The 25,470-nt window shown below is 50.9% G+C and overlaps 1 long non-coding RNA gene across 1 annotated transcript in view; it reads right to left on the minus strand.

Moving 5' to 3' along the window:
• LOC135907565 (uncharacterized) overlaps positions 1-21,088 on the minus strand; it is an 89,090-nt gene extending 68,002 nt beyond the window's left edge. Inside the window, exon 1 of the long non-coding RNA XR_010566053.1 lies at positions 20,869-21,088. This is a non-coding gene — a long non-coding RNA (uncharacterized lncRNA). The remainder of the gene's footprint in view (positions 1-20,868) is intronic.
• Positions 21,089-25,470: the final 4,382 nt, after the last annotated feature.

The following is a 25,470-nucleotide window of genomic DNA, read 5'->3' on the forward strand; positions in this document are numbered from 1 at the left end:
TGCGTACTTTTCAATCCAGTTTGTTGATGTACAAATATCGGCTTTCTTACGACACACTTCCTTATACTTGATGTCCAGTCTTTCAAACATTTCATGGTATTTTTGAATGTTATACGTTGCATATTGTTACATTATGTTACGGTACGCTATGTTTTTATGTTATACATGATGTCCCTCGTAACTTTAGCCAAAAGTTTAAAAAATATGCGAATACCCCGTGGCTGGACAGAGCCCAGGAAATGTTTGCCATCGCTTGGAGGTAATAAGATTATTTGGGACGCAAGGGCGCGGCGTGCGGGCGTGTCTGCATCGGCTCCGACAACCGAAGTTGATCTACTTGGTCCGATGTGCTTTTCCCTCCCTATTTCTACTGAAACCACTCCGGGAAGTTACAAGGAGCAGTTGGATACCGCATCTATCACGGTAGGTCCACTGAAACCTATTTTGCGAGTCATTTCTCCGACACCGAGGGCTAGGCCTATTTTGGCTAGCAGGACATCGGCTCCGCCTCAGCGGGCGATGGTGAGAAGGCGCGGATGCTCACTTGGCCAGCTCCGAAGAACGTTCGAGAACATTCCGCCATGCCTTACGAGGCAATGGTAGATGGCGAGCAAATCTCCAAAGAGGACGCCGAGTCCAACGGCTGGATTACCGCTCACAGAAAGCGGAACGCGGACAAAACCTGCGTCGAGAACGAGAGGCGCAAGGCAAGGCAAAAGGCGCCCGCGTTGACGCCAAACAAGCCGACCAGCTAAGAAAGGCTGCCACAGCCTCCAGGCTACCGCGCTTGCCTAAATCCCACTTTCAAGTTATCGTCCGGCTGGGGGTCGGGGCTGGACGGGCGCAAATTACAGCCAGATCAAAGTCACGAATGCCGTTTTAATGGCGGCCAAGCTGCCCCGGGCCGCAGCCGAGGACGATATCGTGTGTTCGAATGCCATGCAGAATATCTTCCTTATAAGCACACGCCTCCGAATCGAGCGTCAATGCATACTCCGAAGTGCGGGAGATAATACTGGCGGATAAACGGCACCCTATTGCGGCTTACATTAGACCTCCGGGTAATACCTCTAGAGGCGTGGTCAGAGGCATCGATGCCGATCTGCCCGAAGCTGCGCTGCAAAGGGTTTTTTTTTGTCACACCCAGAAGCCCGATTTTGCTCAGAGTCAGGCGCATAGAAGAGTCGGATCGTGATAATAGTTGGGCACTTTCATGCCATTGAAAAGTATGATCACGAGCCGCTGCGGCCCCAACATGATACGCTGCACGCTGTACAAGACGCAAATAGACACTTGCCGCAACTGCGGACGAGTCGGTCACAGGCACGTTCTCCCCACACCGACCAAAAATGTGTGTGAAACGTTTGGAACATTGAAAGCCACAAACGGACACGAATGCATGCAACTGAAGTGCGCGCTCTGCGGAGACGCTCACCTCTCCTGCTACCGAACCTGAGTAATACGTATCAAGTTCCTTTTGTCGTCAGGACACGACGCAGAAGAGGAAGAAAACGTGGCAACAAGAAGAAGAACACAACGAGCAACGCTAGGGGTCGAGGAACCCCAGCTCCTGCCACAACGCCACCTATTGAGGCTCCCGGGAACGCCACCGCGGAACGCTCTAGATCAAGATCCAGGAGCAGATCCCGGGTCCGGATCCGCTCACAACACACCTGTAAGGACAAGGTAGCCAAAACAGGTGAGACCCGTGCCCCCACGCAACAAGGGCAACTCCAAGAGGAAGTGCTGGGCAAAAACTGGCACTGGCTTAGCTCGGCTATGCCAGGATATCTGTAGCGAAAGCTAAGGCATAGCATGGCTAGCCTTGGTTAATCTTGATTGCAAGTCCAGGTTAGTCTGGTTGTGTAGCTCTGTTGCGGCGTTTAGCCAGTCGTTCAGTGCGCTGTTCGTCTGTTTCCTGGGCGATTCGTTTCCTCTTGATCTCGTTCCGATGTCGATTCAAGGCCTCCTCCTGCTTATCAGAATTGCCGCCGTCCCTACTGCCGCCTCAACTGTGGCTGCGGCGCACGCGAGCTCTCCTTTTCAATCCTCCGACATGTTGTGTCATGCGACGCAGCTGGTGAAGCCAGCGGAGGCGAACGCAACGACGAGAAATGCGGTGAGATGTCATGTGCCTCCTCGGAGCACAGCCACGGTGAAATCGCAAGTTCGCAGCCATTAAAACGTTCGCTTTAAAATGCAATCGCTAGAGCGTAAAAACGCATCTCTTAGAAAGAGACTATCTGAAATTAAATCAATATTGCAGGAAATGCAGCAGAAAGAACGCGCGATCGGCGGCCAAGCTGCCGCAGCGACCGCCTCTCTCAACAGAGGCGCTAAACGTAGAGTGAGACCCGAGCCCATGTAGGACGAGACGCTTAACGTATCGGGCATGAAACAACTGCTTGACCAGTTAAGATCGGAGATAGTTGCTGAAATTAGTCCCATCAAGCTCCAACTGAACGACCATACAGCGAGGTTTGAAATTTTAGAATCCGACAGACAGCGCGCGCTGCTCGGTACACCCTCACCACGTAAGTAATATGGCTAACGCAAGCAATCTAGTCATCTGGCAATGGAATTGCGCCAGCTTCCGCAAAAGGAAAGCAGTCTTGCAACAAATACTAAGCTCTACTAACGAAAGGTCGTCAGTAATCATGCTCCAGGAAACGCTCACCGACGTGATCACTCTTCCCGACTACCGTGCACAAGCGCACTTTTCAGAGGGCAAAGGAGGAGTAGCGCTAATCGTCTCAAAGAGCCTCGTGTATTTATGCCACGACGTTAGGCCAAACTGAAAAGTGGAACACATCATGATCGAGCTCATCCAAAACGCTAAACTCTAGCAATCCATTTTCATTCTGAACGCGTACAGCTCACCAGCCGACACCAGGGAGGCGTTTAACGCTCTATTCCAGAAAGCATGTCAAATTGCTGGCCATCATCCGCTTATCATAGCAGGGGACTTTAACGCACAACACCACGATTGGGGTTACATCAACGATACCATGACAAAACCCTCGCTGCACAGATCGTAGCCTGCGGACTCACCTCGGTCACCAGTCCAAAATATACCCGACCAGAATTGGCGACTTGGTTCGCAGGGATACGACACTAGACCTGGCCATGGTTAGGAAGGCGGAGGAACTCGTGGGGACCAGTTTACAGGAGCCTCAGCAGTGATCACTACAACAGCAGCCTCGCGATAAGAGTCGGATCACCGCCTCTCAATAAATTTCTGAGTAACGGATTGGTACCTATTAAAGCTATCAGAAAGCAGGACCAGACTAAATACAGCTCGTTAGAGGAATTATTCACTTAACTCAGAGAAAACGTCGCCGCTTTCACAAAGGGAGTAGAGAGGGACAAAGAGGTAGAGTGCATGGACAGTAGATTAGCACTCCTGCTAGAAGTAAAAAACGCACTACAGGCAAAATGGAAAACACAAACGTTAAATAGACGATTACGCAAGAAGATTGGAGAACTTAATAAGCAAATACATGACTATAGCCAAACCCTCGCTCGGCAGTAATATGACGAAGTATGCAATGCCGTCGACGGGCTCATGAGGAGAGGAGCTAAATGGAACATCATCAAGCAACTGCTTGGTGACAAACATTCCAAAGCCAAACAGTGGCTAACTAAGCCAATCATTGGCTAACTATTGACTCAACCCCAACTTAAATACTCTTGGCACGACCGAGGAACAAATTACAAATGAGCTGACCTCGAGATACCTCTGTATTGAACACCGCTAGCTCAATGAATACCCTCCCCCACCCCCCCATGGCGATGCACAAGAACCGAACGGACCCTCTGGTCTCCCCCTTCACGTACGCGCAGATGAGAGAGGTACTATACGAATGCCGTTGCAGATCAGCGCCGGGTCGCGGTCGGATCACAAACTCTTAAGGAATTTGGATGACGTGGCCAACGAGCTCCTCACGAAAAAAAATCTACGATGTTTAAGAGACAGACGAGGTAGCGCGGGAGTGGTGCAACCCGACAGTAAACCTCATCCTGAAGTCGGGGAAACCCTTGGAGCTAGGCTCGCTCCGGCCGATTTCACTCACTTCGTGTGTGGGGAAGGTCGCCGGGCACATCATTCTCCATAGGGCAACTAAAGTCATAGAAGAAATGGATCTCCTTCCGTTTAATCAAATTAGATTCAGACCATCTATGTCCACGCAGGACGTAATGCTGCTTCTAAAACACAAGATTATTGACAAGGCCTCCAGAAACGCCAGAACTGTTCTGGCACTGAACCTGGAAAAGACCTTCGACAAGGCCTTCCACAAAGTAACGCACTCTCACATACTCGAATCGATTAAAGAAGCGGGTCTGGGAGAAAAGTTGTGCAAGTAGGTCAGCTCCTTTCTAAAGGACAGAAAAGCCATCATTCGCCTAGGAGCTCTGGGCTCGACAACATTCGATTTCGGGCCCAGAGGCACTACGTAAGGGGCAGTCCTCTCCCCGTCCTTTTAAACTTGTCCATGAGAGCTCTATATTCGGTATCCCAGATACCTAGAAATATGCACCCTGCACACAATTACGGCAGACGTAAAGCGAGGGCCAAGGCCCTTCTTAGCAGAGTGACTAAGTTTGAGGACAACGTCGCCTTCGTCGACGCTGCGCAAAACTCAGTTTCCGATCATTTTATTTCAGTCGCTACCTCACGTGGGGGGAGCTGCTGAGGTCGCTTACGCTTCAAAATATTGTTACGTGTAACTGAAGCTGAATGCTATTTACAATTGCTAACGGAGGCCAAAATGGCGACGCTATATCAAACCGGCCCACACGTCGTCTTCTTTCTCCTCAGTGCAGCCACACTGTGGCGGCTGTTCCGTAGCATCACCCCCGGCTGTAGAAGCACCGTCCCGGTGCTTAATCTACACATCCGCGGTGAAGGGTGCATCATCGCCACGTGAACGATTCACTTGCAGCTGATGATGACGCTGAGAGGTCGGCGGGGATGATTTCATACGTGACATCTGTCACTTGTCACACCACATGGTAAGAGCCAGTGTAGCGCGACAGCAGCTTTTCGGAAAGGCCCACACGTCGAATTCGTGACAAGAGAAGCACCAGAGAACCCGGAGAAAAGTGCACGTCGCGATGGTGGCAATCATATAGGCGTCTCTGATGCTCCTGTAAGGCCTCGAGACGGGTGCGAGCGAGCTGGCGCGCGTGGTCGGGGTGTGCGATCGCGTCGCGGGCGTATTCAGTGGCTGAACGTGTCGCCGAGGGCAGCAAAGTGTCCAAGAGCAACGCGGGTTCTCGGCCATATAGGAGACAGAATGGTGAATAGCCGGCGGTGTCGTGACGCGATGAATTGTACGCGAACGTCACATATGGTAAGTGAAGATCCCAGTTGTGGTGGTCGGTCGCAACGTACTTCGAAAGCATGTCGGTGATGGTCCGGTTGAGGCGCTCCGTGAGGCCGTTGGTCTGTGGGTAGTAGGACGTGCTGAACTTGTGCTTTGTCGAGCAGGAGCGGAGGATGTCCTCGACGACTGCCGAGAGAAAGCTGCGGCCACGGTCAGTGAGTATTTGGCGCGGAGCACCGTGCACTAAAATGATGTCATACAGAAGAATGTCAGCAACGTTAGTAGCAGAACTTCTCGGGATGGCTCTGGCGATTGCGTACAGCGTAGCATAATCATTAGCGACGGCGACCCATTTATTTCCGGAGCCCGAGAGAGGAAATGGTTCAAGAACGTGAAGACCAACACGAAAAAAGGGTTCGGGTGGGATATCGATCGGCTGGAGACATCTAGCTGGAGGTGTGGAGGGCTTCGTCCGGCGCTGACAGGGCTCACAAGCGGCAACGTAGCGCCACATGGAGCGGACGAGACCCGGCCAAAAGAATCGACGGCGCACACGGTCGTATGTGCGGGAGACGCCCAAGTGTCCAGCCAAGGGAGCGTCATGAAGTTGCTGGAGGACAATCGAACGCAGGTGCGATGGAATGACGAGCAGAAGGTCAAAGCCGTGTGGATCGAAATTGCGGCGGTACAATGCCCCCCAAGGAGAAACATCCGGAGAGAGGTGCCGCCAGGAGCTGACTCCACACGGTCGATGAGGGCTCGTAAAAAAGGATCCCGGCGTTGCTCGTTGCCGATTTGAAGTAACTGGGACACAGAGAAAACGCAAATGATGGCGTCCGCATCAGCCGGCTCGTCGACGGGGTAGCGGGACAAACAATCGGCATCCTGGTGCAAGCGTCCCGTCTTATATACCACAGAGAAGGTATATTCTTGCAGGCGTAACGCCAAGCGAGCGAGTCGTCCCGTGGGGTCCTTGAGCGAGGATAGCCAGCAAAGAGCGTGGTGATCAGTGATGACACAGAAGGGGTGTCAGTACAAGTATGGGCGAAACTTCGCAACAGCCGACACAAAAGCGAGGCACTCCCGCTATGTGATTGAATAATTGGGCTCGGCGGGTGATAGAAGTCGGCTGGCATAGGCTATAACGCGATCATGTCCACGCTGGCGTTGTGCTAACACTGCTCCTATGCCGTGACCACTGGCATCAGTTCGAACTTCCATTGAGGAAGACGCGTCAAAGTGGGCCAAAATTGGAGGCGTGGTAAGGAGAGTAGTCAGCTGCGAAAAAGATGCGGCATGGTCAGGACCCCAAGAAAAAGGGGCGTCTTTTTTCAAGAGGTTGGTAAGGGGACGTGCGATGGTCGCAAAATCCTTCATAAAGCGTCGGAAATAAGGGCACAGCCCTACGAAACTACGAACGTCCTTGGTAGACTTCGGAACAGCAAAATTCGTAATGGCGCGAATTTTGTCCGGATCGGGTCGCACGCCTCTGGCGTCCACGAGGTGTCCAAGGACGGTGATTTGGCGGCTAGCGAAGTGACATTCTGATGAGTTCAACTGGAGACCGGCGCGGCGGAACACGTCCAGAATTGCTGAAAGACGGTCTAGATGCGTGTCGAATGTGGGCGAATAAACGATGACGTCGTCCAGATAGCACAAACAGGTGAACCACTTGAACCCCTGAAGCAAAGAGTCCATCATTCGTTCGAAGCTGGCGGGCGCGTTACAGAGACCCAAAGGCATCACCTTCAACTGATAAAGGCCGTCAGGGGTAACAAATGCATGCTTATATCGGTCCATGTCGTCGACGGATATGTGCCAGTAGCCGGACCGTATGTCGATAGAAGAAAAATGGGTGGCACCGTACAGCCAGTCTAGAGCGTCATCCATACCTGGCAAAGGGTACACGTCCTTTTTTGTGATTTTGTTCAGGTGGCGATAATCTACGTAAAAGCGCCACGTTCCATCCTTCTTCTTGACAAGTACGACGGGAGACGCCCAGAGACTACAAAAAGGCTCGATGATGTCCTTTGCAAGCACCTTTTTGACTTCCTGTTGGATAAGAGCTCGCTCCGACGCAGAAACACAATATGGACGTCGGTGAATAGGGTTCGCATCGCCAGTATTTATGCGATGGGTCACGACGAACGTTTGACCTAAGGGTCAATTGTCAAATTCAAAAATGTCGCGATAGCCTTCAAGAACGCGCCAAAGAGCTTCAGCTTGAGCATTTGTAAGGTCAGAGGAGACCATCTTCTCAATGTCAACGTCAGTACCGTGCGATGACGTCACGGTATGGGCTGAGCTGTAGCAATCTTCCACTGTGAATGGCTCGACCTCATCATCCTGCAAAGCGCTAATTATAGCCAAGGAGATCCCCTGAGGCAGAACTTGCGCGGTTAGCGCGAAATTGACAAGGGGAAGGCAGGTGCGGTTTCCAGTAATTTTCAGCACAGTGTGCGGCACGGTAACACCATGTGTAAGCATAACGGCCGGAATAGGTGCGGCCACGTAATTGCCGTCAGGCACAGCTGGTGTGGACAACAAGTCGACGTGTGTCACAGAGTGAGCTGGTAGGCGAATAAAATCTATGCAGCTCAGATGGCTTGGAGGCGGGTCCACAGGGTCTTCAAGAGCAGGCAAGTCAAGGCGAAGTGAGCAGGCCGAGCAGTCAATGAGGGCAGAATGATTGTCAAGAAAATCCATACCGAGAATGATTTCGTGAGGGCAATGCTCGATGACGGTGAAGAGAACGACGGTGTGTCTCTCAGCAATGGTGAGTCGGGCAGAACACATTCCAACAATAGCGACAGTCCCTCCGTCAGCGACTTGTACAACTCAGTTCGGGGCAGGCGTCAGGATTTTCTTGAGCCGACGGCGAAGAGCAGCACTCATAATTGACACTTGCGCCCCGGTGTCAATCAACGCGCACACAGGAACATTGTCGACGAGAACGTCCAAAAGATTCTTGTTCGTGGGTAAGGTGAAGCGAGGATTTCTTGCTAGTGTCTTTAATGCAGCTTCACCTCCAGAAGCTGCACTGCCTAGATTTCCGGTCGGGGGTGCGGCTAGTAGGTCGGAGAAGGAGCACGGCGTAACGGGGGGCGAGCGAGATTGGCGGCGGGAGGGAGAAGGCGAGCGGGAGTAGCGGGGTCGTGTCAAAGATGTCAGAGGGTCAGATGATGGGGCGGGCATAGCAGGAGCGAAGGAAAAGGACGCGCTAGAGGGACGAGGGTGGTAATCAGGAGAATAGCACGTCGGAGAAGTCCAGCGGCTGCGGCAGTGGCGAGCGACATGTCCAATGCGTCGGCAGTTAAAACAGTATGGACAGCTGGGCTAGTTGGTTATGATTAGCATTATGAAACATAGTTCCAGCGCACAATTGAACACGGACGAGGAGAGAAAGACAACACGAACGCCGGCGTTCGTGTTGTCTTTCTCTCCTCGTCCATGTTCAATTGTGCGCTGGAACTATGTTTCATAAAGTTAAAACAGATCGGCTTGTCGTCCACGGTTCGCCATTCGGAGGGGTTGCGCTGTCTATAAAAGGAGTAAGAAGAGCTGGGTGGGGACGGGCGTGGAGAAAGAGGTTCTGAGCGTACGGAACGAATGGATTGCAGGCCGACGTTGGACAACTCCTGAAGGACGACGGCCTGGATCAAGGAGATTGTCACCGGAGAATGGTCAGGTAACTGGAATGAAGGGGCCTCACGACGAATGATGCGGGTCAGGTTGTCCAATCGCGACGGCTGCTGGAAGAGGGCGTCACAGAATGACGTAGCGGCTGTGTTGGGAAGTCGCGTGATGTGCTGGGATACCCGGCGGCTTTTAGCATGCTCGAGACGGCGGCACTCCTTGAGGATGGTATCGATGCTGGTGACGTTTGTAAACACCAGTAAATTGAAGGCGTCGTCAGCAATGCCTTTGAGGACGTGGCTAACCTTATCGTCCTCAGACATGTTCGGGTCAACCTTGGCACAAAGGGCCAAGACGTCGAGAATGTACGACACGTAGGACTCGGTCGACGTCTGTACACGTGTGGCAAGGGCTTTCTTGGCATTGACTTGTCGACCAAACGCATTGCCAAAAAGGTCGCGGAGCTTGTCTTTGAAGAGATCCCAGCTCGAGATCTCCTCTTCGTGAGTCTGGAACCATGCCAGTGGGGCTCCATCGGGGTAGAAAAGAACGTTGGCAAGCATAATAGTCGGATCCCACCTGTGACTGGTGCTGACACGCTCGTATAAGCGGAGCCAGTCGTCAACATCAGGACTGCCGACTCCATTGAAAACACCAGGATCTCGAGGTGGGGAAACGGCGACGTAGGTCGGGGCTGCAGGCGGAGACGCTTGCGTAGATGAAGTGCCGCCAGCAGGAGCCGAAGTTGCATTGTCGCCGTTGCGACCGCTGCGAAGCTCCATTACGGGTACGGGGAACGTCCACCTCCACCAAATTAATGTTACGGGTAACTGAAGCTGAATGCTATTTACAATTTATTTACAAGCAAGCTAACGGAGGCCAAAATGGCGAAGCTATATCAAACCGGCCCCCACGTCGTCTTCTTTCTCCTCAGTGCAGCCACGCTGTGGCGACTGTTCCGTAGCAATATTAACGCCGACAAAGCTGAACAAGTGGCTGTAGCCATCGCCATGGCCACCACGAACCATTCGACTATCTTGGCAGACTCTCGAGCTGCCGCCAGAGCATTCATGAAAAGCTCGGCATGCAAGGAAGCCACTCGCGTTCTCTCTGCACCATCTTGGGCAGGTAAAAAGTACTTAATATGGTTTCGCTGGCACATGAGCAGCAATGCTCATGAAGGCGTCCACAACGCCAATCAACATCACACTCCCAGGCGCGAGATCTCGTCCGCCACGCAGGAAGTGGGCAATAGGAGGCCGGGGGAGACCGGCGGAGGGCAATGACAAAGGGACCTTGTTCTTACTTTTAACGAGGTGTGCAAGCACTGTCAATGACGGCGCCGCAAGTTTCCGCTTTCACACGCACACCTAAACAGACCACAGGCAATCACCCTGCGAATGCTGCACATAGAGACGCCTCCCTCTCTAAATTAGAGACGCCTCTTGCTCTAAATTCCTAGGAGGCATCGACCCGGGCTATCCGCGCTGTGGACACCAAAGATTCACTCTTGAGCAACATGCTCTGGTAGATGAGACGTTCATTTGAGGGATCGCCAGCCATTTTTGCGCAGGCGCGACTAAGAGCGGGTGCGAGAGAGAAAATTTGGGGGCTTTTGCTCCTTGAATTTATTACTCTACCTAGGCACTACGGAGGAGGTTTCCTAGCCCGTGTTGTAGGCATTTCTCCCTGGACGTTCCGGCGTTGGTGCCGGCAGCGTGTCCCTAGGCCCGCTTGCTGCCGGCGCTGTAAAATAGGTGAAGCAGCGGGCACTGACGCCCGATTTGGCGACCGCTGTGTCGGACAGACTGTCTCGCACCTGCGGTACTCGTGCTAAGTCAGTCGTGGCGGATCATAGCTGTCTCGAACCTTACGGCCATGTACCTTGTAAATAACATCACAGATGTTTCTGTGGGAGCAGGAGCGACCGTAGCAGAGCCCGGGCCGCATATTGTCACCCAGCTATTACAACTCCTCGTGAAAGTGGGCGTGGGACAACAACGTCAGCTCCCTTGAGATATCGGATGACTGGAAGCAGCTCAGAGCCTGCACGTTGATTGTCAGCCATGCGCACCACGTCAACGACACCAAGAAACGGCAAATCTAGCTCCACGTCGGAGGATGTCAAGGGAATAGGAGAACGTGACAAGCAGTCACCATCGCTATGCTTATGGCCGGATCTGTAGACAACAGTTATGTCGTATTCCTGGAGGCGGAGGCTCCAACGAGCGAGGCGACCTGACTGGTCTCGTAGACTGGCAAGCCAGCAGAGCGAGTGGTGATCACTGATCGCTCGAAATGGCCGGCCGTATAAGTAGGGTCGGAACTTGCTGATGGCCCACACGACTGCTAAGCATTCTTTTTCGGTCGTTGAATAATTAGCTTCTGCTTTTGTCAGACTACGACTCGCGTATACAATTACATGTTCTGCGTCATCTTGCCATTGAACCAGAATGGCCCAGAGTCCTACGTTGCTGGCGTCGGTGTGTATTTGAGTTGCCGCGGTGTCATCGAAATGCGCCAGCATTGGAGCGGATTGAAGGTGTTTACGCAATTCGGTGAAGGCCTGCTCTTGGTCTTCCGTCCACGCAAAGGGCACATCTTGTCGCGTCAGTCTCGTGAGCGGTTCAGCAATCCTTGAGAAGCCTTCAACGAAACGACGGTAGTGAGCGCAGAGGCCCAGGAACCGCTGAACAGCCTTTTTGTCTTTAGTACGAGGAAACTCGGCAACGGCAGCGAGTTTTTCTGGGTCTGGTCGTACTCCTTGGGAGCTGACCACGTGGCCTAGAAACTTGAGTTCCTGGAAGCCAAAGTAACATTTTTCAGGTTTGATGGTGAGGTTGGTCTTGCGTATTGCGGTAAGGACACTTCGTAGCCTGGCGAGATGTTCATCGAACGTGCTGGAAAACACAACAACGTCGTCTAGGTACACTAGACGCGTCTGCCACTTTAGTTCAACGAGTACAGTGTCCATCATTTGTTGGAACGTAGCAGGAGCGGAACAGAGACCGAAAGGCAGCACTTTAAATTCGTACAGCCCATCGGGAGTCACGAAGGCGGTTTTTCCACGGTCACGCTCGTCCACTTCGATTTGCCAGTAGCCTGACTTTAGGTCTAACGAAGTAAAGAACGGAGCATGACGCAGACAGTCCAAAGCATCATCGATCCTTGGCAGGGGATAAACGCCGCGTGTGATGGCTCGGTTAAGCCGTCTGTAGTCAACGCAGAAGCGGAGTGTGTTGTCCTTCTTTTTTACTAGTACGACAGCCGCGGCCCACGGACTTGTCGACGGCTGGATGACGTCATCATTTAGCATTTCTTGAACTTGACGCTTAATCGCCTTCCGCTCCATAGGTGACACTCGATACGGATGTTGACGAACAGGCCGCGCCGACTCCTCTGTGAAGATCCGGTGTTGCGTAACGGAAGTGCTCTGGACTTTGGATTCCGTGGAAAAACAGCCGGAGAATTCTGTCAGTAGGCCCAGCGGCTGAACCTTCTGTACATCTGCTTAGTCAGCATTAATGTGGACGCGGGTATTCAGGCTGGCGTGAGTTGTTGCATCCGGTGAAGTCACTTGTAACACGTGCTGATACTCATGGCTGAAGTTTGTCAACAAAACTTGCGAGCACTTATGCTGTATTCGAACAAGGCCCCGGGCGATGCAGATGTGTCTTTCGAGCAGCAGCGGGAGATTTGCCGTGGCAATACCCTCATAGCCGTCGAATGCGTCGCAGGGGGCGAGGGTCAATACGCTGCTCCTTGGCGGAACCGTCATGTTCTCGTCAACAATCCTCAAGGCGTTGACATACGTGTCGTCAGTGCTGCTCCCTGCTAAGGCCTGCGCCGTCGAAAACGTTACCCGCGACTTTTGTAAGTTAATCACAGCTCCATTAGACTGCAGAAAGTCCATTCCCAGAATTAGGTCCCTCGAACAGCTTGGGAGGATAACGAAATCTCCGAGGTACGTAAACCCACGAATGCTCACTCGCGCTGTGCATCTTCCTACCGGGGTTAGCAAATGGCCTCCTGCAGTTCGAATCTGCGACCCAGTCCACTCGGTAGAAACTTTCTTCAGCTTCCAGGCAAAGCCCATGCTCATAACTGAGGTGTCCGCTCCAGTGTCGATTAACGCCGTTATTTCTTCGTCGTCTATGGTGACGGGAATGTTCGACGTTTCTACCTCTCGTAAGAGGTTCGACTCCGTCTGTACGTCGGCGTCGTTCTGTTTTCGTCGTTGTCATAGTGGAGGATCTTGCGTACGGTCGTCGTCAGCGGCCTCACCTCCGGAGGTCGCTGAACTCAGTTTTCCCTACCCGCCGGGCTAGGCTAGCGGCGTCTCAGAGCGCCGCGAGTAAAGGCTTGGCTTGGTGATTGTGACCTGTAACGAGCAGGAGAACTCGAACGGGGCTCCTGCCATCGCTGATCAATATTGCGACGATTTGCGACGAAACTCTCTATTTCCGGCGGCCGCTCACCAGGTCGTGGACGAGGTGCATTCGGCGAGAATCCACGGAGCCCCACATGGCGATAAGGACACATTCTGTAGATGTGTCCGGCTTCGCCACAATGAAAACAAAGGGGCTTGTAGTCTGTGGTGCGCCAGACGTCACTATTCCTAGTCCTTGCTTCGGCGATGTGCGGTGGGCTGCGAGGTGGCCTGAAGCTTACGTCCATTTGTTGAGTGGGGTGTACCATGGTGCACGCACTTGACGGTGGCGGACGGCCTACTGCTTCAGCGTAACTCATTTCGGCGTGCAGTCCCTGCTGTGGTGCCTCGTACTGTCCAGGAACATGGACGGCCTGTCGTACTTCGGCGCGCACCATTTCCGCAATGGAAAGTTGTCCCACATGGGCAGTGGTCGTCTGCATTTTCTGCAGTTCCTCCTTGACGACAGCCCTGATGAGTTCTCGCAGGGCGCCAACATCGTTACCGAGGGTAACGGCAGAGAGCTGCCTTGAAATCACTGCGTCGTCGTTGTTTTGCCTGGCCCGCTGTTAAAGGGCCTTTTCCATAGTCGTGGCTTCGTCACGGAACTCTGCAAGTGTCGTCGGCGGATTTCGAATGAGGCCAGCAAAGATTTTCTCTTCGACGCCGCGCATGAGATGGCACACCTTCTTTGTTTCAGTCATAGAAGGGTCCGCACGTCTGAAAAGCCGATTCATGTCTTCTACGTACGCCGTAACTCGCTCATTCGGGCCTTGAATTTTTGCCTCCAACGCTAACTCCGCCCTCACCTTCCTGTCCGCCCTGGCGAAGGCATTGAGGAACTGCCAACGAAATTCTTCCCATGACGTCAGTGTCGCCTCGTGGTTCTCAAACCATGTTTTCGCGGAATCCTCAAGAGCGAAGAACACGTAGCGTAGCTTACGCTCGAGGTTCCAGTCGTTGAGGTTGGCAACCCGGTCAAAATGGTCAAGCCAGTCGTCGGCATCCTCTGAAGCACTTCCGTGGAACAGATTCGGCGTCCGGATGTGATTGACGACAACGTGCGATGCTGCAGGAGTGGCAGGAGGTGGTTGGGTCGTCATTCTAGTTTGTTCGGGTAGCAGACCATGCTGTGGCTGGAGTCCCTGGAGACGTCGGCTGGCACGTACGTGCACAGGGGTAAGCTCGGCTGAACTACTCGCCGGGCTTAGGTCTGGGGTATGCTGCGGAGATCTTAACATCGACCGTAGCCCGCACGTCCACCAGAAATGTCACCCAGCTATTACAACTAAAACAGTTTGGCAAAATGCAGATTGACAAAAAACGTCTGCCTTATAGCGATGGCTGGTGCTCGGAGAGCCCGCACGCAACCGCGAACTTCGTCGTTCTCACCTTAAGGGTCCCGTGTCAACACGTGCGAATTATTTCGCGTCAATATAATGAAAAAAGTCGCGGGGCGCGGTAGTGCTAAACTTAGCGTCACAAGTTGGCGGCTGGACCTAACTATATTTATTCAATCGTGCTCTTTACTAATTGCAACAACGTGTCATTATTTCGCATTATTGGCGCCGCCTCCAGGACACCAAACCGACAACGGCGACACGAAAGCTAGAACCCGAACTGGTGCGTTTGTTCCTAGGCTTCTGGAATTGCGGAGTGCTGTACGCTCAGCCGCTGGCTGCCCGTGCGGTGAGGCAGTGGGCGTAGACGCCCCTTGGTGATCGCGGCGTCTGAAGGGGCAATGTTCTGACCACGGCGGAAGAACATTCTTCCACCGTGGTTTATTCTTCCACCATTTTATTCTTCCACCGTGGTTCTGACTGGTGTTGTATAAGTCGCGGGTTGCTTTTTTTCGTCGCGACGATAGATTGGAACGTTTATAAGCACTGCTCCAGCAGGGCACATGTGACCAGCAAACGGAGACCTCAGGAGAGCACCTGAGGTTATAATAAAGCAGGCGGCGCAGGATCTCCAGGGCACCGAAGGGGTAGCGGGGACATCAAAGCTGGAAGTAGAGCGGCACGCCCGTGGTTTGGGGCCGCGGAGGGCGAAAGGTGGCAGGGGGTGTTCGCATAAAAAAAAAACTATCTGTCCGCGATAGCGGACAGCTGATCTTATATACACCTGGCACGCGCAGGCATTGGCGAGCTCCAACCCACGGAGCAGTTCGGGTTCTAGCTATGGTGTCCTCGTTCCCGATTTGGTGTCCTGGAAGTGCCTGCAAAAATGCGAAATGATTACACGTTGTTACAATTAGTAAAAAACACGACTGTATAAATATAATTACGTCCAGCCGCCAACTTGGGACGCTAAGTTCAGCACTACCACGCCCCGCGAATTTTTTTCAATATATGCGGCCCGGGCTCAATTACAGCCGCTACTGCTTCCACAGAAACATCTGTGATCTTATTTACAAGGTACATCGCCGTAAGGCGCGAGAAAGCTATGATTGGCCACGACTGAATTAGCACGAGCGCCGCAGGTGCGAGACAGTCTGTCCGACACAGCGGTCGCCAAATCGAGCGTCAGTGCCCGCTCTTTCACCTATTTTACAGCTCCGGCAGCCAGCGTGCCTAGGGACACGCATCCGGCGCCGCGTTCTCTTTTGAGGCCTCCGTTTGCCGGTTATATGTGCCCTCCTGGAGCAGTGCTTGTAAACAATCCAATCTATCGTCGCGACGAAAAAAGCGTCTCGCGACTTATAAAACACCAGTCAAAACATTGCCTCTTCAGACACAGCGATCACCAAATGGGGCGTACACGCCGACTGCCTCACCGCGCGGGCAGTCAGCGGTTGAGCGGATACAAACTCGACCGCACTCCGCAATGCCGGCATTTCTGGGGACAAACGAATACAAGGCGCGCTAAAACACCTCCACCGTGGTGCCTAGGCAGAATCATATATTCAAGGAGCAAAAGCCCCCACATTTTCTCTCTCGCGCCCGCTCTTACTCGCGCCGGTGCACAAACAGCTGGCGATTCCTCAAGTGAACGCCTGGTCTCTGGCAGCGCCTCGACTTGTGCGGGAGCTCAGGAAGACGCTCCGGCTCGTCACAAGCTCCAACAAGGGATAGAAAGTCACAGCTGTCCAGAGAGCCCGCGAGGTCGCCGAGAGTCTGAACTTCCCGGCTCCATCGTGGGAGTGGCCCGCAGACCCTGCTCGCTAACCGGGACACTCGTCGTCTTCTCAGGACCAAAGTTAAAGTTCTTTGTCTGTATGTCTGTTTGTTTGCTGTCTGAGTGATTATTTTTTTCATTCTATCTAATTACATAATTAGTACTAATTCTTTAATCTACTCCTTAGATATATTTAGGTAGCGAACGATCGCGTCTGCAAAGTACTACATCGCCATGCGCCGCGGAAAGGTCTGAAATTTCAAACCGAACGCTGTTTTTCCTTCTCGCGGCCACCACGCTCCAAATCGGAGGATGACATACTCGCGCCCCTGCGCCTACGTACTCATATCCACAGTGTGACGTCGCTCGTGGTGACACGCGACTTCGAGAATTACTCAAGACAACATCTGTGAGATCTGTTGCTTGAATTGACGGACTGAAGTTTGGAAAAATAATAAAACACAAAGGTATGTCTGCGTGTTTTTGTTTCACTTTGCACCGAAGCAAGAGAGATGTGCTTCCGTTTCTTGTGCTTGGTCCCACGGTCGTGCGTTCATGTGCGCAGGTACCGAAGCTACGCCGTTTTCAACCGTGTTTCAGCACGTGATCATGCTCGGCGATACGCTCGTTCTGCCACAGTATTCGTGTAGATCTGAATTATACCGCTAGTCATGTGTCCTTGTGCACAGCGCGCAAAATCGTGCGATGCGCGAACGAGGCAACAGCTCGCGCACGACGCCGTCAGCGGAAACGCGCCTCGCCTAAAGACAAAAAAAAAAAGGCGAGAAGAAAAAAAAGTGAAGCTCGGGCCTGTAACGTATGCATCACGTGATCCTCGAGGTCCGGCATGGGAGAACGCAGGGAAGGGATTTCGCTTGCGGAGGCTAGACGGGGCGAATGGAGAGATAGTCTCACTATCTGAAATCTGAGGAGCTCACTTGCTGAAATCATGGATTCGAGGCACTGAAATATTTCTATCTCGGCTATTCATAAGCCGCTCTGAAAAGTTTTTGCGGCAGAACGCTCCCTAGAGGACACGTAACAGTTTCCAGCGTATAACCGAAATTTCCTATGGGGTCTGGTGAGGCGCCCTTTAATGGCGAACTGCACCTCCGCCGCGGATCGGCCCAGCATCGCACTAACTTCGGGATCGGCGCACGTATGGGGCTCAACTCCTGCTTCACCTCCGCCGCACGTCAGCCCAGTATTAGCACTATCTTTGGGACTTTATGTCTAAACACGGACACGATCCTGGGGGAACTAGCCTTTAACACCTTCGCTGCAAAAACTCCCGATCCAGCTTTATGTTGCTCAAGAGGTGCCAAATAAAACTGTTTTTCCAAGCGTGAAAAAAGACCGCAAATGCACACAAAGTGCGTCGAGCAGCCAGCCGCGTCGAATTTTTTCGTGCATTTGCGGACTTCTTTCACGCTCGAAAAACACTTTATGTAGCAATTGAGCAACAGAAAGCTGTATCCAGAATTTTCCATGTCGCTCCACAATTTTCTCACTGACACTTTTCATCCAATTATTGTATTTGAGAAGTTGACTAATTAAGGAAGACTAATTATCTAATTAGGCGGAATGAAAAAAAAAATACTTTCAGTATCTCCGAGCGACGGCAAATAATATTACCTGTGTTCTGTCCAGCTACGTAGCACATGCATATTTTTAATTTTTGGCCAAGGTTTTGGGGGACACCCTACGAGAAGAAAGGGGGTGGAAATGAAAGTTGATGCAAAAGAACTTGCCGTAGGTGGGGAACGATCACACAACCGTCGCATAACGCGGTTCGCTGGTTTCCTTCACCCACAAAAACATCACGTTCCTGTGACGCCTGCGGCAGAAAGGATGTTCCACATCCGCCGCCAAGGTTTGTGAGTTGTGGCCCTGGCTATTAACACTCCCAGTGTTCTACTAAGAAACGTAAATAACCAAGATAGTGGATGGGCAAACGGCGCCGCCGTAGCTGAATTGGCAGAGCATCGCAGGCGTTATGCGAAGGTTGGGGGGATCGCTCACCCCGTGCGCCAAATTGTTGTTTCATCCACTTTCATTTCCATTAATTTATCGTTTCTTTATTCCATTAAGCACAAGTAACTTCCCCTATGTTGTCCTTGGTGTCAGTGTTTGTTGGCTTCTTATTGTGCCCTGTATATACGTTATGCAGCGTGTCCCGACTATCATGCAGCAAGATTTAAAATATGCAAATGCCACGTAGCTGGACAGAATCAAGTTAATGTTATTGCTCTCGCTCCGAGATACTCAGATTACTTTTTGCATACTGCCTAATTATATTATTAGTCTTAATTATTTATTCAACCTTTCAAATCTTACAGTTACATGAAAAGTGTCAAGGAGAAAATTGGAAAGCAGCAAGAAAAACTCCCGTCACAGCTTTGTGCTGCTCAATACGCGCTGCACGGAAGTCTTTTTCCAAGCGTGAAAGCACCGCAGCCCGCGAATACGCGCAAAACTGCCGCGCGACTGGCCGCTCTGGGCACTATGCGTTTATTGGCGGGCTTCTTTCACGCTCGGAAAAACACTTTTACGTAGCGCGTATTGAGCAGCACAAAGCTGTGACGGGAGTTTTTCTTATTGCTTTACAATTTTCTCTTTGACGCTTTTTATCTAAACACATCATTTGAAAAGCTGAAGAAATCATAAAGGCCAATTATGTAATTAGGCGGAATGCAAAATATATTCCGAATATGTCCGAGCGACAGCAAACGTTACCCTGGTTCTGCCCAGCTACGCGACAATTGCAGATTTTTAAACCTTGCTGCATTATATAGTCGGAACCCACCCCGTTGGGTAAAACACCTATTTTTTGCACCGTTTGCCACATACGGTAGACGCTCCATACGGCTCACACTAATCGTATCACTTTTCACGTGCGCCAGTACAAAGACGAACTGGTTAATACCTGCTGGCTCCGGTTACCTGCTGGCAGTGGCCCCAAAGTCTGGGGCCCGGTAATAAAATTGACTGATCAATAATTGGTTGATTCACAGATTGATATATTCCGATGATTAATACACCTCCCTGTCACTGTTCTTTTCCGAGATTTGCTTTGTGTCATAGTTGGACGCTTTGTTCAACGGCCTTTGTCCTTCTTTTTCTTTTATATTTACCTATGCTTTTCTTTTGAGTAGACTATTTTCTTCATAATTGTTTCTAATCATTATTTGTTCTCTTGTATTGTGCCTTGTTCTTACTTTTCGTTTATATTTCTTTCTCTCGTTTTTATCTGATTTCTCTTTATTTTTGTCTTTTTTGGTTTGATGTGTGCGTGCACCAGCGCTCAGATCATGGGTTTGTTCCTGGGCCCGTTAAATAAATTATTGATTGATTTATTGGTATCTTACCAGTATATTACCATATGAGCAAAATTATTATTATTATTAGCCGTGATTTTGGAGAAGAGCTCTGCCTTTTTATTTTGTGTGGTGACTGATGGAGCTGTCCACAGCCACGTTCCATGTTCTGGCTACTTGCACACAGTAGCCGACCGCTTCGTTTTACCCAGTACACGCGGACTTCGTTCTTTAGAAACACGATTGCGAGCTGTGCAGACCGGGCATGCCACGGCGCAGTGGCGCCATCTCTCGTTTTAGATTTCACTGACTTACTTATGGGCCAGCAAAAAGAATCTCACAAAAAATAACGTCTTGAAAACAACTTTAAATGTTTCTGAGCATGCTTTATAGCTTTTCGACGGGAATTCTTGAACTAAGACTACCGAATTGGCATAGCTGACTTGATTTAGCAAAATCTTGCACTGGAAGTAATACTCTCAAAATTTGATGACGACTGTACGAGGAATATGCCGTTGTATCAATCACCTATAATACGTACATTTCTTTTTTAAAACTTGGTTATAGTTATGTGAAACTCTTGGTAAACCCACATGGTAGGTGTAAACTGAGAACACTACAAATAACACACCAATGGCTCGGAACGGCTCCACGCATGACCGATACCAAACCGCAAAGGTGTAGGGAAATGAACTGTTTTGTCGAAAACTATAGACATTCAACACTCACGTGCTTCCGGTACTGAATATATTGCAGATTGTGATCTCCACGTCTTTCGAGCTTACTTGCATGCCTGCTATTGATGGGTAGAAATTGTTGGCTGCTAAAGAAAGGCTCACGCGTACTACGCTCCATTCGAAGTCTCGTAATGAACATTCTTGTTCTCGCGCCAATGACCAGCTGAACGCTGCTTTGACATTTCTTTCGGAATAAAAGCTGGGCCGCATCAGCAGCTATGACAGTCTTCGCAACCTTAGCCACGTTGCTTTCCTAATGGCTGCGTGCAATTACTCGCCGTGCAATATTATTTCTTTCGACTCACCGACTGCGGAGAGGGAGAGCAGGATCGTCAGGAGCCGAGCCGTCATAGCCGTTAATCCGGTGCGCCCGTATTGCGACTGAGAACGTCGCGAACAGTTTGTCTATAGAGTCTGGGGAGAGGGACACGCGTTTCTTCCGACGCCCGCTACATAGCGGAGAGGTTTCGCTGCGGCATTTTGGTGACGTAGGGGACGGCGTTCACGCCTCTCTCGCTGCCTCCGTGGACGGGGGGAAGAGTCGCTAGAGACCACGGCCCTCAGAACGCTGTTGTCTTTGGCGAGAATGACATCCTGCTGGCAAGATAAGCGAGTCGAGAAATTGGCCCCCCAATGAAAGCGACCCTCCAAGCCGGCGTCTGCATTTACAGGCGGAAGCCAATGCCCTTTCACCAAGTGCAATACTTTGCTCGTCTCGGAATCGCCTAAATTACGTTCCTGCATGAGATAAGTCCCATACTACGACGTCAGTAGATGTCCAGTACTTTCATATCTTCGCCCGTTTTTACACCTACGATTCTAGGAAACGCAGGAAATCTTCTTGTCCTTTGGAGCCACGGTGTGTATGTACGCGCATGAGCTGTCGTCCTGCTCCACGTTGTCGCTATCCCAGGCAATCCCGGAATAACCTTGGCACATTTATTTTTCCGTAGCTCTCCGACATGTGCTGGTTGCAGTTGTGACGTGCAGCATCTGCGATGTCGACTAGTTTCTTCCGGCGGGCACCACTCGCCCTCGATGCGCACATTACGGGAGGCGGCACGCAAAAGAAGTCAGTCGGATGAGTGATGCTTTTGAGCCGAATAGTTTAGTAGCAACGTGCCTCAGCCTACTGGAATTTTCAAGCTTATTTGAGCCTATCAAATTCGTGCAGGACTAGAATATGCGAAAGAGCGTTCCAAGGTCAGGCAACCCTAACCGGACCCTCTATAGATAATTGAAGAAAGCAACTTACAAACGAGCGCAAAATTTTGGAGGCGCTTGAGGTTCGCCTTTAAGTACGAACGCGATAGTGTAAAAAAATACCTGACTCCTCCCGCTTCCCGGCAACTGCAACTTGTGTAAACCGCATTGTTTACCGGGAAACGCAGACAGCGAACGCTATGCACGAAGGGCGAGCTTCCAGGAAGAAATGGTCCGGGATGGATGGACGGACGGACGGACGGACGGACGGACGGACGGACGGACGGACGGACGGACGGACGGACGGACGGACGGACGGACGGATGGATGGATGGATGGATGGATGGATGGATGAATGGATGGATGGATGGATGGATGGATGGATGGATGGATGGATGGATGGATGAATGGATGGATGGATGGATGGATGGATGGATGGATGGATGGATGGATGGATGGATGGATGGATGGATGGTAAGAGCATCCGGTTTGGAACGGGCTAGTGGCCTGCGCCACCAAGCTCTTGTCATTATATTGCCTAATGTCCTATATATCTAAAAAACAAAAGGAAGCAAATTAAAAAAAACACGAATTCCCATGACTAAACTTCCTGAACCTGTCTTGTGAGCTTCGTTTTTGTACGCCTCCGTGGTTTGTCGTTTCTCTACTTTTCTTCCACCACTCTTCCAATCTTCTCTTACTAATCTCTATTGCGTACCTGTTTACTTTCCCCCTGCTCTCGCATCGACCGAGGGTTTCAAGAAGTGCATAAATCTACAGCTGGTCAGATATATCCACATTCTAATAAAACATGCTCTTTCGTTTCCCTAGCTTTACTGCAGCAAGCACATGCTTATTCTTCCATCATATATTTCGATTTATAAGTGCGTATTCTAAGGCATCCTGATCTCGCCTCGAAAAGCAAAAAGCTTCTCTTTGAGTTATAATTAATTGAGTCTTTCCGGGTTTCGGTTTTTCATTTTAAGTAGTTACTCATAGCTGTTTCTTTTCCATTGCCGGCACAGATGAGATTATCTCAGCCTCTCTGATTTTCTGCTTGACGTTCTGTGTTGCCATGTTAATCACCTTACAGGTCGCATAATTGCTGGTAAGCTTCCTAGTACTTTTCCTCCTCTATACACCACTGTTTTTCCTGTACAAATGCCTCAACACACTCCCAGCCCATTTACTTCCTTCCATATTGCTCAGTCGTTTTTCATAATCAAGTACCTTCAAGTCCGGCCCAAGCTAACTAAGGAACATCGAGACCCGCCAATACATCTCGAGATTGCCGGGCAACCTATAAAGCGCGTCCCGACCGCGCGCTTACTAGGCATGCACGTCCAGGAGAACAACGGCACAAAGGTAGCCTCAGAGAAATTAAATCACGTTATCAGAAGCACCGCATCACTCATCGCCAGAGTAGCGCGCAGCAAAGATGGTTTCACCGAGGATGAAACCTTAAGACTGGTACATGCCCTCGTCATCAGCCGTGTCACGTACGCACTCCCGTATCAAGTCAAACGCAAAAACGAGACAGAGCGCATGGACACTCTTATAAGAATGGCGTACAAAACGGCCTTACAGCCACCGTCAAGCACAAGCACAAAGAAATTACTAGAGCTAGGCGTATACAACACCTTTGAGGAGCTAGCAAGTGCCACGCTCATAGCGCAGAGGGAGCGCCTCAACAAGACTCAAGAGGGAAGACACCTTCTTCAACGGCTAGGGTACCCGCTGACACCTCAGTACTACAAAGAAATACAACTCTTGCCTAACCACATTAGAGAGAACATTGTAGTTGACCCTATCCCCAAGGATATGCACCCCACCCACAATCAAGACAGAAGAGCAGCGCCTGCCCGCATGTTCCACAAACGCTGTTTCAGAGACCCAGACACATACTACACGGACGCTAGCCCGTATCCTTCGTCGCCACGTTGCGGGCCCAAATACACACTCGCCGTTGTCAATCAGGGGAACCTGGTAGCCTCTGCCTCCATCCGCGCCACATGCAGCGCAGCAGCAGAAGCAGCAGCGATCGCTCTCGCACATCGCGATGCCGAGAGCAAGGGAAGGTCCGCCCGCGTCCTTACGGACTCACAATCGGCGTGTCGTTTATACATGAATGGAACACTCCCTGTACAAGCCATTCGAATCCTGGGTCGCTCACTAGAATGGACCCACGGTATCGTCTGGTGCCCCGGGCACGAAGGCCTGCGGGGCAACGAAGAGGCGGACTGCGCAGCTCGAGGTCTCACTAGCCGAGCGGCAGACCACACCGTTCTTCAGCCCCCGGCAGACCGACGAGTGACCCACGAGTTATTAACAAGTCAACAAATAGTACAGGGCCAACGTCTTGGAAGAATACAATACGCCCTCCTCCCCCCCCCCCCCACACACACACACAAAGCTCTCAATAAACTCCAGGCAAGGGACTGACGCCGCCTGCAAACTAACACATACCCACACTTGTCTCGTCTACACGCAATCTGCACAGACAGTTATACGTACCGGACATGTCCCTGGTGTAGAAACCACACAGTGACACTCGCGCACATAACACACGAATGTACCAACCGTCCGGGCGACGCAATTTCACCACGAGTCACAACACACACACTCACTTCGTGGTCTTGGGTGGTGAGACTCTCCGAACTGGACCTGGGAAGCCAACTAGCGACCCTCGACCAGGCTCGGCGAGCCGCGATCGCCAGTGGAGCCCTGTCAGAGGGAACCACCCAGGAACAAACCGCGCAACGGTCTCTGTAATAATAATGTTCCTCCTCCTCCTTCTCCTCATAATAAATTTTACTGTGAGCTTCCCTCATTTCAAGACTTGTCCAGCCCGTTCACCCTGCACAGCTTCATTTGTAGTCTTCCCGTGAGCGTCCAATGTGAGGCGCCTCACTTACCTTTGGTTGCCATCGAGTCCTGATTGTACCTCTGATTTATATATATATATATATATATATATATATATATATATATATATATATATATATATATATATATATATATATATATATATATATATGTATGTATAACATGAGGAAGCGCAATGTGTTTACCCGAGTTTAATATGTTTTTCCAATAGCGCTTCACAGCATAATACTTAATTCTGCTGTAAAGCCCATTTGCAGACAACAATTATGCATTGCAGCGAATAGCTGGGTTTATTAGTTGGTTTTGTTGTTGCTCGCGAGTGGGTGTGTAAAGAAGGCGCGAACAAAGAGGAATCATGCGGGCAAAACCAAGGCTTAGAACACCACGACAGAAACACCTCTGAGTGCCTGTCGGTACACATATTAGAAGGTTCAGTGCTCATACTGTGACCGGAGACGACATGTACGCACGTGTGTAATTAGGGACTCTTACTGTCCCGTGAGAGTTGAACAGAACCCCCTTTCAATCTCAGTATGCTTCACGGCAATGCAGTTTGTATAACTCACCACATAACTTGTCTGTATTGTGGTGAAGATAACAACATATATATATATATATATATATATATATATATATATATATATATATATATATATATATATATATATATATATACCGACACGTATCCACACGTATTACCTGTATCGGGCGACCAGGTTTCGCCACCTAACAAATGTTATCAGCACGGGCCGCGCCTGCATGTATCCGAAGTTTCTGGAAAGTTATCGATGCTTCTATCCGCTGTCTGTTGTCGCCGA

This window comes from Dermacentor albipictus, chromosome 1 (genome assembly GCF_038994185.2).
Source record: "Dermacentor albipictus isolate Rhodes 1998 colony chromosome 1, USDA_Dalb.pri_finalv2, whole genome shotgun sequence".
NCBI classification, from domain to species: Eukaryota; Metazoa; Arthropoda; class Arachnida; order Ixodida; family Ixodidae; genus Dermacentor; species Dermacentor albipictus.